The sequence below is a fragment of the Myotis lucifugus genome, unplaced genomic scaffold, assembly GCF_000147115.1.
Source record: "Myotis lucifugus unplaced genomic scaffold, Myoluc2.0 scaffold_14, whole genome shotgun sequence".
In the NCBI taxonomy this organism is placed as follows: domain Eukaryota; kingdom Metazoa; phylum Chordata; class Mammalia; order Chiroptera; family Vespertilionidae; genus Myotis; species Myotis lucifugus.
Genome location: NW_005871062.1, coordinates 12,231,286 through 12,246,050, shown reverse-complemented (window position 1 = coordinate 12,246,050; position 14,765 = coordinate 12,231,286). Strand labels below are relative to the sequence as shown.

The 14,765-nt window shown below is 41.7% G+C and overlaps 1 pseudogene; it reads right to left on the bottom strand.

Moving 5' to 3' along the window:
• Positions 1 to 260: 260 nt before the first annotated feature.
• Positions 261 to 2,317, bottom strand: LOC102425097 (annotated as a pseudogene).
• Positions 2,318 to 14,765: the final 12,448 nt, after the last annotated feature.

The window sequence follows — 14,765 nt, the reverse complement described above, 5'->3', positions numbered from 1 at the left end:
CGAGGCCTGTGACATGATGAAAAACAAACACTGGCCACTAGAGACAAGTCAGTCATCTTTTCACCTCCCCTCCCCACCACTAACCTCTTAGAAATTGCTTCTGTCACTCTTATGCCACTCGGCTCACTGTCTTACCATCCTGGCTACCCCAGAGAGCCAGGCTTGGGAAGAAAATGAGTCTAAAGCTTAAATAAAGCAAAATCTCTTGCCTGAGACAGCACTACAAGTCCAGACCAGCAGGTGCGGCCCTCTCTCCTGACATGGCCCTCAGAGCCTTTTCCTTTAGGTCAGAGACCACCACAAAGGCCAGGCTGACCTTGTGTGCCCTTCCTCACTTGGCTTGTGCTGGGCAGGCAGAGTGGGAAGGGCGGTGGGATCTCAGGGAAGCAGCCATGGCTCACGTGTTCCATTCAGAACTTCTGGAGGAATTTGAGGACAGGCGTACCCTGAGTATCTTGTCATTGTCACAAATGATGTCAATCCAGACGAGGGTCTCCGCTGCTTGGAGCAAGATGATGTGGCCCTGGGCTGTGTCTTCCACTTTGATGTCACTGAAGCCGTGCTTCTCCAGGGTCTGCACAAACTGCTCCACTGGGATGGAGCCGCTCAGCAAGCGCTTCAGAACCTTGCAGTCCGGGATGTCATCGCTCACCAGCTTTCTCTTCCTACCACTCGCGGGCTGTGCCGGCCTGGGCAGGGGCTGAAGGACCTGCTTGTTATCTTTAGTGTGCAGCACGGCCGAAACGGTTGCCAAGGAAATGCCAGGCTTAATCTCCATGGGCACCAGTGAATCTGCTTGCTCCGGCATGATTTCGATCTTCTCCAAGCTACGCTTGACGGGCAGGGCGGCCGGTAGGACGTGGGCGGAAGCTGCCAATTGATCATCAGGTCCATCCTGTGGGCCTGCGCGTGGGGTGGCTGCGTGTACTGCTCAGGGCAGACCACGTGCAGGGGCTGGACTTCTTTGAGCAGCTTTGACACTTGGATGAAATTCAGCCGGGTGTCAAGGGGGCAGTACATGCATTTCATGGCCAAGGGCTGGTAGGGAGCCAGTGCCTCCAGGTACAAGAAGTCGGGTTCTATGAATATGACAGTGTTGAGACTAGACTTCCCCCAGAGCTCTATGAAATGGACCACGTCCCCAAACCAGAGGGCAGGGTGCCCTGTGAACACCCCGCACGGCTGTCTGAAATCGCTGAAGTCGCCGTGGATGCTGGGGTAGTGCTTCAGCTTGTTGGTCTCAGTGAGCTCTGCATGAGGTAAAGGTGGTTCTGGGAGATACACCTTCATCTGCTTGTTGTGACAAAGCCGCTCAGCAACGATCTGGGAAAACTGGAGGGAGCTGAAGTGGAAGGGGATGCTGGAGAGGCCAGCTGAGTCGATGTACTGGTAAATGCACTCCAGGAGGTGGTAGATCACCCCCAATGAGTAGCAAGGGACCAACATGTTTCCTCTGTTCCGGACGGTCAGCGCCAGGTTGCTGAAGAACTCTCCCACCATGCCCTCCAGGTCAGCGGTGGGAATCTAGGTGAGGCCTGTCAGGACGAGAACTTTGCTGTTTTTGAGAGATGCCTGATCCATGGGCTGTGGATGTGTGGTAAGCAAAGAGGATCCCAAGACATAAGATACCTTCTCATAATGGGACTGAATAATCCCGTTGGAGCTTCCAAGGGCAGAGCCAGAGCTGAGTGGTGTCACCTGGACTGCACCAAACAGCTCAATTTTCTGAGGATATTTCACCAGCTGGCTTTTACTCAGGGCAGAGCTGACCTCCTGCATCTTCTCCAGGTTGGTACTTCCACTGCGTCCTTGAGAGGAGAGGGCAGCAGCCTCTTCCACAAGGAGGCAGATTGCGCCTTGGGCACTCTTTCAATGAAGTTCACCAACTCTTCCATGAGAAGTCTGCTTATCTGAATGGTGGGCTCTGTGGTGTACACTGTGCTGTGATCCCCGTGTGCTCAGTGATGTAGGGCAGCGCCATCATGCAGTGGTAGTTAGAGATGAAGGTTACGTCTACCTTAGACAGATCTATTAGCTCCGTCTCAGGCATAGAACCCACAAATACGTGGCCTGAGCACTCCTTCAGCTCTTTGTCCAAGAAAACATTTCCATCCTTTGGGAACCAGCCGGGATGATTAGACAGCCTGGGACTTTGAACAAGTGGCAAAGGAAGAAAATTGAGGGTGGAAGTCATGTCCAGTCCACAGTCCAACATAATGGTGGTTGATTTGAATTTAAGCACATTGCATGGTAAGGTTGGGTGCCCGCACAGGCAATACAGTTTCATTTTGGACTTTTGGTTGTTCAACACCAGTCACTGGACTCCTCAAACCCCCAAATGTTTATTTTTTTAATCAAAAGTCTGGTAGCCTATCTTAGGAGAAACTTTTTTATTTTAGAGGGATATTTATCTCAGAGAAGCAAATACTCAAGGTTATTACATTTGCCCCTAAATGTGATGTCTAGTGGAAGAAGGAATTATTTTATTCACCATATTCCAAAGACTAGAACTGGATGGGAGTTAAAAGGGATGAAAATTATATAATTCAAGGAAGAAGTTTCAGAAAATAAGAACTATTCAATATGAGCTGAGCTGCCTTATGAAGTGTGAGCATCCCATCACTGGAGATGTCCAAGCAGAGACTGTGCTTTTATAGAGGAGATTCCTATCTCATGGAGGAGATTGGACAAGACACCTAAGGACCCTCTGAATCTTCAGCGACAGTGATTCATATTCCTACTACAAGTTTCTATAATTTTGATGCATTCCAAGAAGTTGGATCAACCTGAATTTTCCCAGCCAAAGATACTAAGGGGGTTCTGAAACAGTGATTTCATGTAAACTCCAAACTCATTCATGTACTTCTAGCTCTGCCCTATGAATTACATCTCCTTTCACTAAATAAATCTTTAAGACTGCATTCTCCTAGGACCTAACTTTTCTGAAATATTTTACTTTACTAAGGCACCATGAAACAGAGGGTGTCAAAATCCAAACCTTCTTGATATTTTCCTTAAGAAATCAGATGACAAAGTCAACAAGTTTTGCAAGTTGTTACTTGTCTCTGCAAGTTATTGCTTTCAAATAGGTGAAATCAATGGTGTGAGGCTTTATTAAAGAAATTTTGTCCAAAGTTGTTACTATTGACCTGCAAATCTGGATTTTTTTTTTCTGCCTCCAAAACCTTGAAACATTCGCGGAGAGAAAAAAAATGACAGAGAAAATAATAGTGATAGCCTTGCTTGCTATTATCGTCATTGGAAAGAAATGATATTGTTTGCAAAAGGTCTAAGGCTGTGGAGCTAAACCACAATTCTAGGGAGCTCAGCAAGGCTTACTAGGAGGCAGAGTGAGCGTCTTTGTTCCAGGGCTTCATGGAGAAGAGTCATTTCACAGCTGGGATGGATTCAGCAAAGGCCTCAAGCTAGGAACTGTAAGGTGGCCTGCGGGAAGTGTGCAGGGGTCACTTGAATTATATGAGATGTCTCTTCGGGCTGTATAGGATTACACTGAGAAGCTCTTAAAATGTGACTGCCACTCTGACCTTCTTGCCGCTCAAGTCCAGGTATCTTAGGAGATAAGAAAAAAATCCCAAACCAACCCACACGTATATGGCACAGTGTCACTCATTTGTCAATCTAAAATTCAAGCAGAAAAAAATCTATCCATTCTTTAAAAAGTTTTTAGGCGTTTGAGTGCATCAAAGCCATATTTTATTCAGCAGAATCTTCTCTTAGGAAGGACATTGTGTTTTTAGTCACTGTCAGTGACCTAGGAAATCCACCAAGCTGGCTTCATGGAATTTTGAGCTCATTCAGAGCTTTGGATGCCATTTCCTTATGTGTCTACCACAGGCTGTAATTGTTAGTCACAGTCAGGATTATAAAAAATCCCCTTCAAAACCATGGATCATGACACCATGCAGGAGACACAAGCCATCTGAGACCCAAGGAGCTTGCCTTCATCATTTATTTGATGACTTTTCATTTCAGGAAAAGCAAGGCTAATGCAATTTTCCTAATGCTCACATCTGTTCAAAAGGAAATCCCACTTGATGGCATTCTGCCTTCAACGCCAAGATCCCAAGGACCAAGTTTTACTGCCCAGTTTTCATTTCTTCACTTATAAAGTGAGGATAGCATTACCCTCCTCTGTACTTTATGAGGGTAATGGCAAAAGCTAATAAAATAATTTATGTGAAAATACTTTAAAGAATTTTAAAGCACCATTTAAATATGGAATATTATTACTTAAGACCTGGATTTAATTGAAGAAGGCTCTTTACTGTTGTATTTGTTTGTTTGTTACTTGCTATCTCTGTAGATGACAAAAAGAGCAGGATATAAGAAATAAATGATTTATTACATTCTATACATCCTTAAAATATGACTTTTCTTTTCTTGAACTGGTTTTTAGAGAGAGAGGAAAGGAGAGGGAGGGAGGGAGAGAAACATCGGTGTGAGAGTGAAAATTGAATCCGCTGCCTCCTGCATGCATCCTACTAGGGATTGAGACTGCAACCCAGGCATGTGCCCTGAATGTGAATCAAACCAGCAACATTTCAGTGCATGGGACGATGTTCAACCAACTGAGCCACATTAGCCAGGGCAAAATATGACTTTTCTGTGGAGAGAAGGACATGATGTATGACACACTATGAGACTTTTTTGGGTGTGGCTTTTAGAAACTAGTCTCACTACTTTTAGTCATAGCTAGATATAATGCATAGGTGCATAAAGCTAGTAACTATATTAGAATTTAATAAAAACGACTGTGAAATGCATAGATTGCTTCAAAATTTCCCTGAGAGGCACTTCCAACTAAAAAAGGGCAGGCAAAATTATAAATTACCTTATGGAGGAAACCGCAATAGATTGTCATCAGATTAACTGACTAACTGATTTTAACCACCATTACTTGGTATTTAGATATGTTTTTCCATCATGATTTTGAGTACAAATTATAATCACAGAATAAAAAAAAATTAGCCCAGAGGAACTTCAGAAATAATCCAATATGTTCTCTGGTTTTATAGAAGAAAATACCAAGCCTCAAAGACAGTAAGTGATTTGACTAAAGACACGCAGCTAATACTTGTGGAAAAGAGATTAAGACTCACCTCTTCTGGCTTGCAGCCCATGGCTTATTCCACCCCATGCTACCTTAGCCAAGGGTAAGAAATATTTAATCAAGGGCTAATGATGAAAGACAATGAAGACATATTGTATTTCTTCTCTGGATTTCTTCACATATCAGTGCAGCACCTAGGAACTCAGATAATTATACTGTGAAGAGACAAGTGACAGGAGAGCAAAACACCTCCTCTAATTCCTAGCCCTCCGTCAAATGCAGAGGATGTGGTAAATTGCTACCTGTGGGCTTCAAGAGAGGTGCATTACTTGTACAAAGAAGCAGTCTTGGCACCTCCCATTGTAAGATGTAAATCTAAGATTTGGGTAGATTTCAGGGGTTGGGAGGTTTAGCGAGGGAAAGCCCTTAGCCTCAAGTTGTAGACTCAAAATATTATTCCCCCAATTCCTATCAAATTAACTTGAGCCTCGAACAACTACCTCAGCTGGGGAGCAGAGCCGGATGGGGACCATGAGGTTGATCCTCTGTTACTTAAACTCTTCAGGACTTCTATTATCTGATTCAGCTTCTCTCTCCATAATGAAGATCAAATTATATCCAGGATTCTGGTTTGCTGAAAAGAGAGAGAGATCATAGGAACATATCATTTTACAGAGGACAATACCAGCAATTTCTGAATGAATCTGGCAGCTAAGCCCAGCAATTATTTGGACCAGCAATCACTGGCTCTTTGGGGATGGACTGCACGACCAGGCTTTAGCGAGAGCAAAGCTGTGGTGGAATTCAGTCACCAGGTAGCAGAGATAATTGGTTCTCACTGGTCATCCCATTAAGTCATAACATTTTCCTAAAATTTCAATATGCAATCGTGAAAAGAAAAACAACAACATCAAATCACTATGTTCAGAAAAATATTGATTTTCTATTTAAAGCCCTTAGAAGGAAATCTGCCTCCCCAGAATAAGAAATCATTGGAGCATTTTCTACATGATGATCTTTGGAATTTTTTGTTTATAAGGTGAAAATGTGAGGTGTTTTTTTAATTATAAAGAAATTTGGTGCCAGTTAGAAAAAAAAAAGATTTGTGAAGTAGCTAATTCAAACCAGATGCCTAGAGAAATTGAGTTCACTGTTCTTCCCTTGACAATATTTCAGTAGAGTGTCTGTGGTGCCCAATGCAGAGAAGTGCAGCCAATGGATGGGAAATAAAGATGAATCCTGGTTCCATGTTAGGAAGGATTTCCAAGTGATCCCAGATGTCCAAAGATGGAATGGGCTGCCCTGGAAGGACCCTGTGGCTGGAGATGCTTACCAAGAGGAGGGAATGAAGCCGAGATGGAGCAATGCATTACATGACCTCTCAATGCCATTGTAGAATTTTCTAAACCCTTTCTTTGCTGCTAAAAAAACACTTATTTCTCTATGTCCATAGCTTTTGTAATTTAAAAATTATGGATTTTTAGAAATGCATATTCAACATCTCTCTAAATACAATAATAGAAAAATGAGTTCCCAAACAATGGCTTTAGTGAGGGAGATTTTCATAAAAAAAAAAAAAGTCTCATCCGCATATCTATTTTTCAAGGTAATTTTCTAAAATGGTTTAATGTTTGAATGACTACTGAGCATTTGTCCCCTTGTCTTTGGGTGGTTCTGGCCTTGAGGTGAGGGTGCCCTCCCCTCCCCTGAAAGCCAGCATAGTCACATTTTCCCGTAATGGAAATAGTTCATGTAGGCAACCCACCCTTTTGCCATGTTTCCACAAAGCAGTGTAAATGGTAGTAGGTCACGATGGGACAGACAAAGAGAATTTGACAACCAATCTGTTTATTCTTCAGATTATAAAACTGCTTTCAGGGCCACACTAAAGTGACATGCTCTTGGCCAAGAGAAAGAAGCCATAACTTGGTACAGACAGAATAGGAGCTTTCAGACAATTGGGAGAGCACTGGGGAGCTGTCCCCCTCCTAGGTGGTGACAGAAAGCTGAAGTTCTGTTTCAAAGGCTAGTACTGCAAATACAAGCACAAAATTGGTATGGGGTGGGTGGGAGGTATAGGCCAAAGGTGGGGAAAGCAGTCTTAAACATTTGAACTACTTTATGCATAAATGGGAGCAAAACCAAACAAAAGGGAAACTTTCTGAGTATTGCAGTACCATAGACCATTGTAAAGATGCCATCTATTAAACTGCACACACGCAAAGAAACTTTTGAAGTATGCAAGGTGTACCTTTGTCCTTGAATTTAGTATTGATTGGCACTTGGTTTAGGCTTTTGGGAAATATCACCAATAACTGCCATTTCAGGTGCACTTTACATCTGTCTGTCTTTCTCTGTCTCTTTGCTCCTCTCTTTCTCAGACCTCTTCACACATGCTGTTCCCTCTGCCTGGAAAACTCATCCTCATCTGATTTACCTGAACTCCATCTTATTCTTCACATCTCAGTTCAATTGTCATTTTCGCTTCAGAGAGGCCTTACTTGATGTCCCTTTTATTCTTTCCCTGTCTCTTTTCTTTATAGAACTTATCATATTTTGCAATTATATGTCCATGCATGTGTTTGTTTAGTGTCCAACTTCAATAAGCTCCTGGGACCAGGGGCCTCATCCTTCACGTTTCCTAGTCAGTCCCCAGTGTCTTGCATGGTGGGGAAAGGAATTTTTTTCGGTAAATAAACAAATGTCAGGATAAGATCAGAATGGTAGTAAGCAAGGAGGGGCTCAGAACCAGATGTAAAAGCCTTCCTTTCCTTTGGTGCCCCAGCAGGTGGGTGCTGCGGGGCATGATGCTCTAGATCAAGCTTGCAGGGTTAAGGTCACAGACTTTTCTAATTTCCAAGGATCGAAATACTCCAATGTTTTTCAATTCTCTGAGCCCAGGTAGACTCCCATGACTCTACCAGAGCATACTCCCTGGGGAAACGGTAGTGATGAGAATGGCTGAAAGGAAAGAAGATTCTAAGTTCTTGATAGCTACCCGATGGAACTAGTTGTTTTGCTTTCAGAGAAATACTTTGTTTATGAAAGTATCACATAAATAGGCAAATCAATAAAAGTTTTTAAACAGCGTTGCATCTTGCCTTTTTCAAAGAAGCAGCTTGATTGAGAGATTTCCTGACCAGTCAGAACCTGGCCTGAAGTACCTCTTCTTCCCAGTACTTATCACAATTGAAAGTTCACCTTTATTATTGTGATTAGTTGCTTAATATCATCTCCCCCAAAAGACTATAAGCTACCTGTGGGTAGGTGCACTTTCTGACCTCTCAATGCTGTTGTATGCTCAGCACAAAGCCCTGTAGCAATTCAATGAGTGAATGAATGAATGAGACATTTTCCCTATACCTGGCTTATCGCCAGCTTGCTGGATATTCTTGAATAAGTCACTTTATCTTGCTAGTGTTCATTCTCTTATTTGAAAAAAATGGAGTTCATTCTAATTCCTTCTTAATATTTTCACGAATCAAATGGCATAAAAATGGAATGAATGTTCTGAAAAGGATAAAATTGTATTAAAATGTTAACTACTGTGCAAGGAAGTACTCTTACTCCTGGAGCTTAGATAATGGGCAATGGAGCAAAAGCAGATCTGACACCGAGTATGACCAAAAAGCACGTATGGAGCTAGGACAGGGCAGGCATTGAACCTAAATGCTAATTTCAGAAATTTCAAATTATCAGAGTCATTCAATGGAAGTTCTATTTGAAGAAGGACTCCCTCTTTCACCTAGGGGAGGAAGGGAAGGAAACATGGAAGTTTCGGGTACTCCCTAGGCTGATACTCCAGAACAACTGGGAAGAGAAAGTCTACGCAGGCCTTCATAGGGAGGATGTCAGGGAGACATGCTGAGTTGACAGCTCAGTCTTGGTCCTTTAGTTCAGGGTTGGCATGAGATTGTACTTGATGATGTCCTGAACACTATCAGCTTGGGCATTAGAAAAACTAATTTATGTGACCTTAATCAAGTGAATGGTAAACTGAAAGAGCAAGGTTACATTTGCAGGGATAAGTGTCTTAAAGCTTAATTGTTCAATAATAATAATTTGAAATAGTATTATTTATTTCTATTATATATTAGAAGCCTTATACATGTTCGTTTTTAATGTATACTTATTTTACAGATGGGGAAACCAAAACTTGATCGCATAGCTAGGTGGCAGAGCTGAGAGTCAAACACGGGACTGGCCTGACTTCAGATATGCTCCTTTTACTCTGCTCTCCAAACAAGGCTGCACCTAGAGACCAAACCACAGGACCAGCTACATAATTTGCAGGGCCCAATGCAAAATGAAAATGTAAGGTTTCTTATTCAAAGTTTATTAAGAATTTTAAGACAGCAAGAGCAGAGCAGAAAGCTAAGTATATGGACCTCCTGAGCATGGAGTTCTGTGCTACATACATCATAAATCCATAAAGCTGGTCCTGCAAACCATAAAAAGGATCAAATAACCAAGAAACCCCCACCTCTGGTCAGTTCTGAGGACACCTCAGGACTCTCTACAGGTGAGCTTATCTAGAGATATCATGGCAATGGTGGTGAGGCAGGGTAAAGGACGGTGATATGGGTGAGGCAGGGGGAAGGGCCATAGAAGTGAAGCAAGTTTTCATGATTCTCCCTACCAGGGACTCAAGCCATTGGGGACTGGCACCGAGGGGAGGGGCCTGGGAGCTCAACACTGCAGGAGCAGCCTCGGGGAGAGGCTGTAGTCAGGTACCATGACCATCACCATCCACACCCTGGATATCCCCAAGACAGGTCTCTGGGAAAATAAGATAAGCAACTATGGTACCAACATACAAATATTTAAACAGAATTAAGAGAAAAAAATTCCCATGATGAAGAAATAAGAAACATTCACTGGCAAAAACTCAAGTTATGTGGAGACAGAACTGACCAAACGGCTTTTCCAGTCCGGTTTCAGATGCTGCCATAGCCAAGAGAGCAGGGCAGTCCAAAGGAAGATGTTGTCTCAAGAACAAATGAAATGAATCTAGTGGGAGGCTAGTATTGACTGACCAAAGTGTGTGGACTCTGAGAATGCAATTTTGGGGAGAGGATGGCTATAGTGAATTCTTATCAGAATGTATGTATTTTTTAACACTAACACTAAAATCATACATACTAGTTCAAAAAACTTGGAAAACAGAAAATCACAGTGAACAAAACTCACTCATAATTCTCTGACTCAGTGATAACCATAACTAATTTGACTTTTTGATATGTGTGCTTTCAAACTTCTATAATATATTAACACACACACATAATTGTTTTCAAGCATGAAATCCTTGTAATATATCATGATATCTTCCCTTGTTAAATATTAATCTATATAATTTTTTAATAACTGCATAATGGCCCATCAATAAATCCTCTGTGCCAAGTTCCTCATTTTTGGTATTTATAAAGAATGGTAATATAAACATCTTTTACACACACATACACTTTCACCAATACATTACTTATTCTTGGTGCTGCACAGAAAACATTTTCATCTGGCGTGACATTTTTCTCTTTCTACTCTTAGGAAAAGCCACAGACAGGAAGTGCTGATGACAGTGCAACAGAACCTGGACTGATCGCCTTCTCAGAGCCCCCCGGCTCCCCTAGCACTTCACCTGCTCATCTGTTATGGCACTTAACACCCGCTGCCTTCTTGTTATTCATGCTGTAACTGGATACTCCTGGAGGGAAAGGGCACGCGAGACTCATCTCTGCATCCCCCAGGGCCTTGTCCGCATTAGGTACTCTGTAAATGTTTATGCAAGAGCTGAACACGTTTTCAAGTCCTCTAGCCCAGTCCTGATTCCAGTCCCCCTGCCAACTAGCCTCCATAATTGATGTGACATTTCCTTCTCCGAGGAGGGATTGAAGTTTGGGGATATGTCCTAAGGGGGCGTCAATTAGTTCCTTTGATGCATCAGCCACCAGATGACCAGAGGTTGATCTTTCGAGAAATGCAGCAGGAAAAGTGGTTTACGATTTCCTAGGCAGGTCTAGAAGAATTAAGAAGCCGAGATTTATACTCGAGATCTATGCACTCCAAAAATGACTTGGTGTTTTACACTAAAAATTGATTATAGTTTTTATATTCAGAAAAGCACTGCTAAACTTATTTGTATCGACGTTCAATATTGTATAAAGGGAAAAGACAACCTCAAGCACAAATGGCATGCTGCCTCCTCCGAAATGTGATGCACCTCCATTTGCTTGGCTTACTCCTCTCCTCTCAAAAAGCTGCCTTGTGCCTTTCCCTGTGTCAGCCTTGAAATAGTCTCTGTTACACTGATCTGTTAAACGTGTTAAATCACTTTCTATCTCTTAGAAGTAATAATTTATTTCAATCGACTCTCATGATTGTTCTGTACTGAGTAATTTCAACAAGATCTTATTCCTCTGGATTGGCTTCCTACTCGGTGTTACACCTTGTGCTTCCTACTATGTGCCAATTCTGTTAGGCTTGGAAGCGCAAACATGAATGAGGCTAGGTCCCTGCTTCTTATAAAGTGATGGGAGAGATAGGTTCAGAACAAAGGCCAGAGCCTTTGAGGGCATCCCAAGGAGTAGAAAGTGAGTCAAAACCACAATCCTGGGTTCCCAGCCACGTCTCTGCTCTTATTAACCCGGAACATCCCCTCTTCCCATACTTCCACACTGAAGAGGCATCATAGTGCAAATAAAAAGTTGGAGGGGGGGGGCGGGGATCTAGCTTTGAGTTTTGGCACAATTCCTTACTAGGCTTGGGTCTTGTGTAAGTGATTTCACCTCTATGAGCATCCACACACAGGGACGGAGCAGTACTAGTAATAGGATTGCAATAGTGATTACAGGTAGTCTGCAGCCAGACTACTTGGAGTCAAAAATCTTTCAGCATCATAAGTTGTGTGACCTTGGGCAGGTCATTTCAGTTCTCTGAGTTTCAATTCCATCAGTTGTAAAATGGGAATAAAAACAGTACCTACCTCCGAGGATTGTGAAGGTTAAATATATTAATCTATGTAAAGTGCTTTATAGTTATAGAAAAGAATATAACTTTTAGAATAATGTTAACTGACAACATGGATGGACCTTGAGAGTATTATGCTAAGGGAAATAAACCAGGTAGAAAAAACTAAGAACCATATGATTTCACTCATATGTGGGATATAAAACTAAAACTCGTGAACACAAACAGCAGTGTGATGGTTGCCAGAGAGAAAGGGGTGGGAAGGTGAGGGCTGAAGGGGTTCTAATATATGGTGATGGAAGATGATTTGACTTTGGGTAGTGAGCACATAGTGAAATATACAGATCTTGTAACATAGAAACCCACACCTGAAAACTATGTGATCCTATTAATCAATGTCATCCCAATAAATTTAACAAAAATAAATAAGAATAATGTTAACTCTTACTACAGTGGTTTGATAATTGGTGGTAGAAGTCATAATAGTGGTAGTGGGTTGGTGTGATAGTTTTAAAAATCTATGCCCAATCACAGCCCTAGACTCTGTCTGGTTATATTTCATTTCTTCTGGTTAATTCTATTAGAATTTGAAGAGCCAAAATACTTGCATCTTTCCTAACTTCATAATGATATGAACATCTGTTGAGTATTTTTCATATGTTAGACAAATCCTAAGAGCATTGGAAGAACTGAGTTACTGAATTCTCACAATAATACCAAGTTCTGTTATGATCTCTATTTTACAGAGAAGGCAACTGAGTTACAAGCTTGTCCAAGAGTAAATAGCTAATAAAAGGGCTGGTTCCAGGCTCACAAACTAACTCTCCAGTGACTAGACAAATCCCACTACGCTCACTGCTGAATCCTGCTGGGGCTGGATGTCCTCCTGTGAATAGCCAATAGCTGTCCAATACTATTTGAGCTTCTGAGTGTCAACTGTTCTGTTATATTTCAAGGTATTTCTCTAAAATGTACTCACAGAAATTGCCAGTTTTTGCCAGTGATGTTCACGGTATTTTGAGAATTTGGCTGAGCATTTCTCTCTGGCCCCTGTGTTGGGATAAAAGGGAGTGCTTCTGTTTGCATTAGCCAGAGAAGGATTGTGAACTATTATCTTACCTTGTTATCTGAGCTGCTGGTGCACAAGGAAGTTTCCTTTGCTAATGGTTGAACTGCTCTTCAGATAAAGGCCTCCCCTGGATCTCCACCGCACTAATTAATCAGCTGTTAAAACAGTAGTTGATAAAGACAGGCTTACTTAAAGTTCGAATTGCCTGCAATCAGAGATAACCAGCAAGTCCCTTTGGCAGTGAGATATGAAAACAGGGGAATGATCTCTTATCAAAGGGAACGTGGCACTCAAATGAAAAATGAGGTTCAAAAATAGTTAAAGCAGTGTTCAAATTGGAAAAAAACACATATAATTATTTCTTTGAATCTGTGTGGACAAAGTGAAAATGACACAAAATGCACACATAGACACACACATAAATGCTAAAACAGGATCCACATTAACGCTTCGGTGTAAGTTGGGTGAGCAGAGCCACAGCAGGTCTCATGAATGTGGTTACACAAGAGGGTGTACCGTGTGGCCACCATTTCCCTTTGATGGTTTCTTATTTGCTAATATTGATCATTTAAGAAATTAAATCAGAAAGTTGATTTCCTCAGAAATCAAAGGGCATGATTTAAAAGAATATTTATTCATAGGGAAAAGGAAGGTAAGGGGAGAGAGAGTTACAACCACAGAGCTTTATTGTAAGCTGAGAGGTCTTCCTGTAGGATTCTTGTGATAAGTGTCAAAAGCCCTAGCTCCTCCCACAAACCCATGTTCTAGAACTACTTCCCATCTTGCCACGCTGGGCAGTGTGTGCATGGCTTGCCATGTCTGCATGCATTGGGTTACAACCTTTTCTTTTTCCCAAATAAATCCTTTTTGGTGATGAAAAAATTTTTTATTTTATTAAAGAAATCATCTGGAAAAAAGTGCATATGGTAGATGAACAGAAATAGACTTCCCTGAAAAAAAAATGCGTATGTGAAATAGGGAAATAAAGCATGTAAACTGGAAATTTTGATCTTAAAAATACAACGGTATTTTGTAATAATTAAGAAATGTTTCTTTCTTTTTCTACAGAAATTAATATTTTATTTTATTGTTTAAAGTATTATAAATAGTAGTACATATGTCTCCTTTTTTCCCCCATTGACCTTCCCCGGTCTCCCCTACTGCCCTCCCCCTGTACATGCCCTCACCTGCCCCCCTACCCCCAGTGTCTTGCATCCATTGGTTATGCTTATATGCATGCATACAAGTCCTTCGGTTGATCTCTTACCTCCCCTTCCAACCCTCCCCAGCCTTCCCGCTGTAGTTTGACAGTCTATTCCATGCTTTGCCTCTGTTTCTATTTTTGTTCATCATTTTATAATGTTATTTATATTCCACAAATGAGTGAGATCATGTGGTATTTTTCTTTCACTGACTGGCTTATTTCACTTAGCATAATGTTCTCCAGGTCCATCCATGCTGTTGCAAATGGTAAGAATTCCTTCTTTTTTACAGCAGCGTAGTATTCCATTGTGTAGATGTACCACAGTTTTCTAATCCACTCATCTGCTGATGGGCACTTAGGCTGTTTCCAAATCTTAGCTATGGTAAATTGTGCTGCTATGAATATAGGGGTGCATATGTCTTTTCTGATTGGTGTTTCTGATTTCTTGGACTTATATT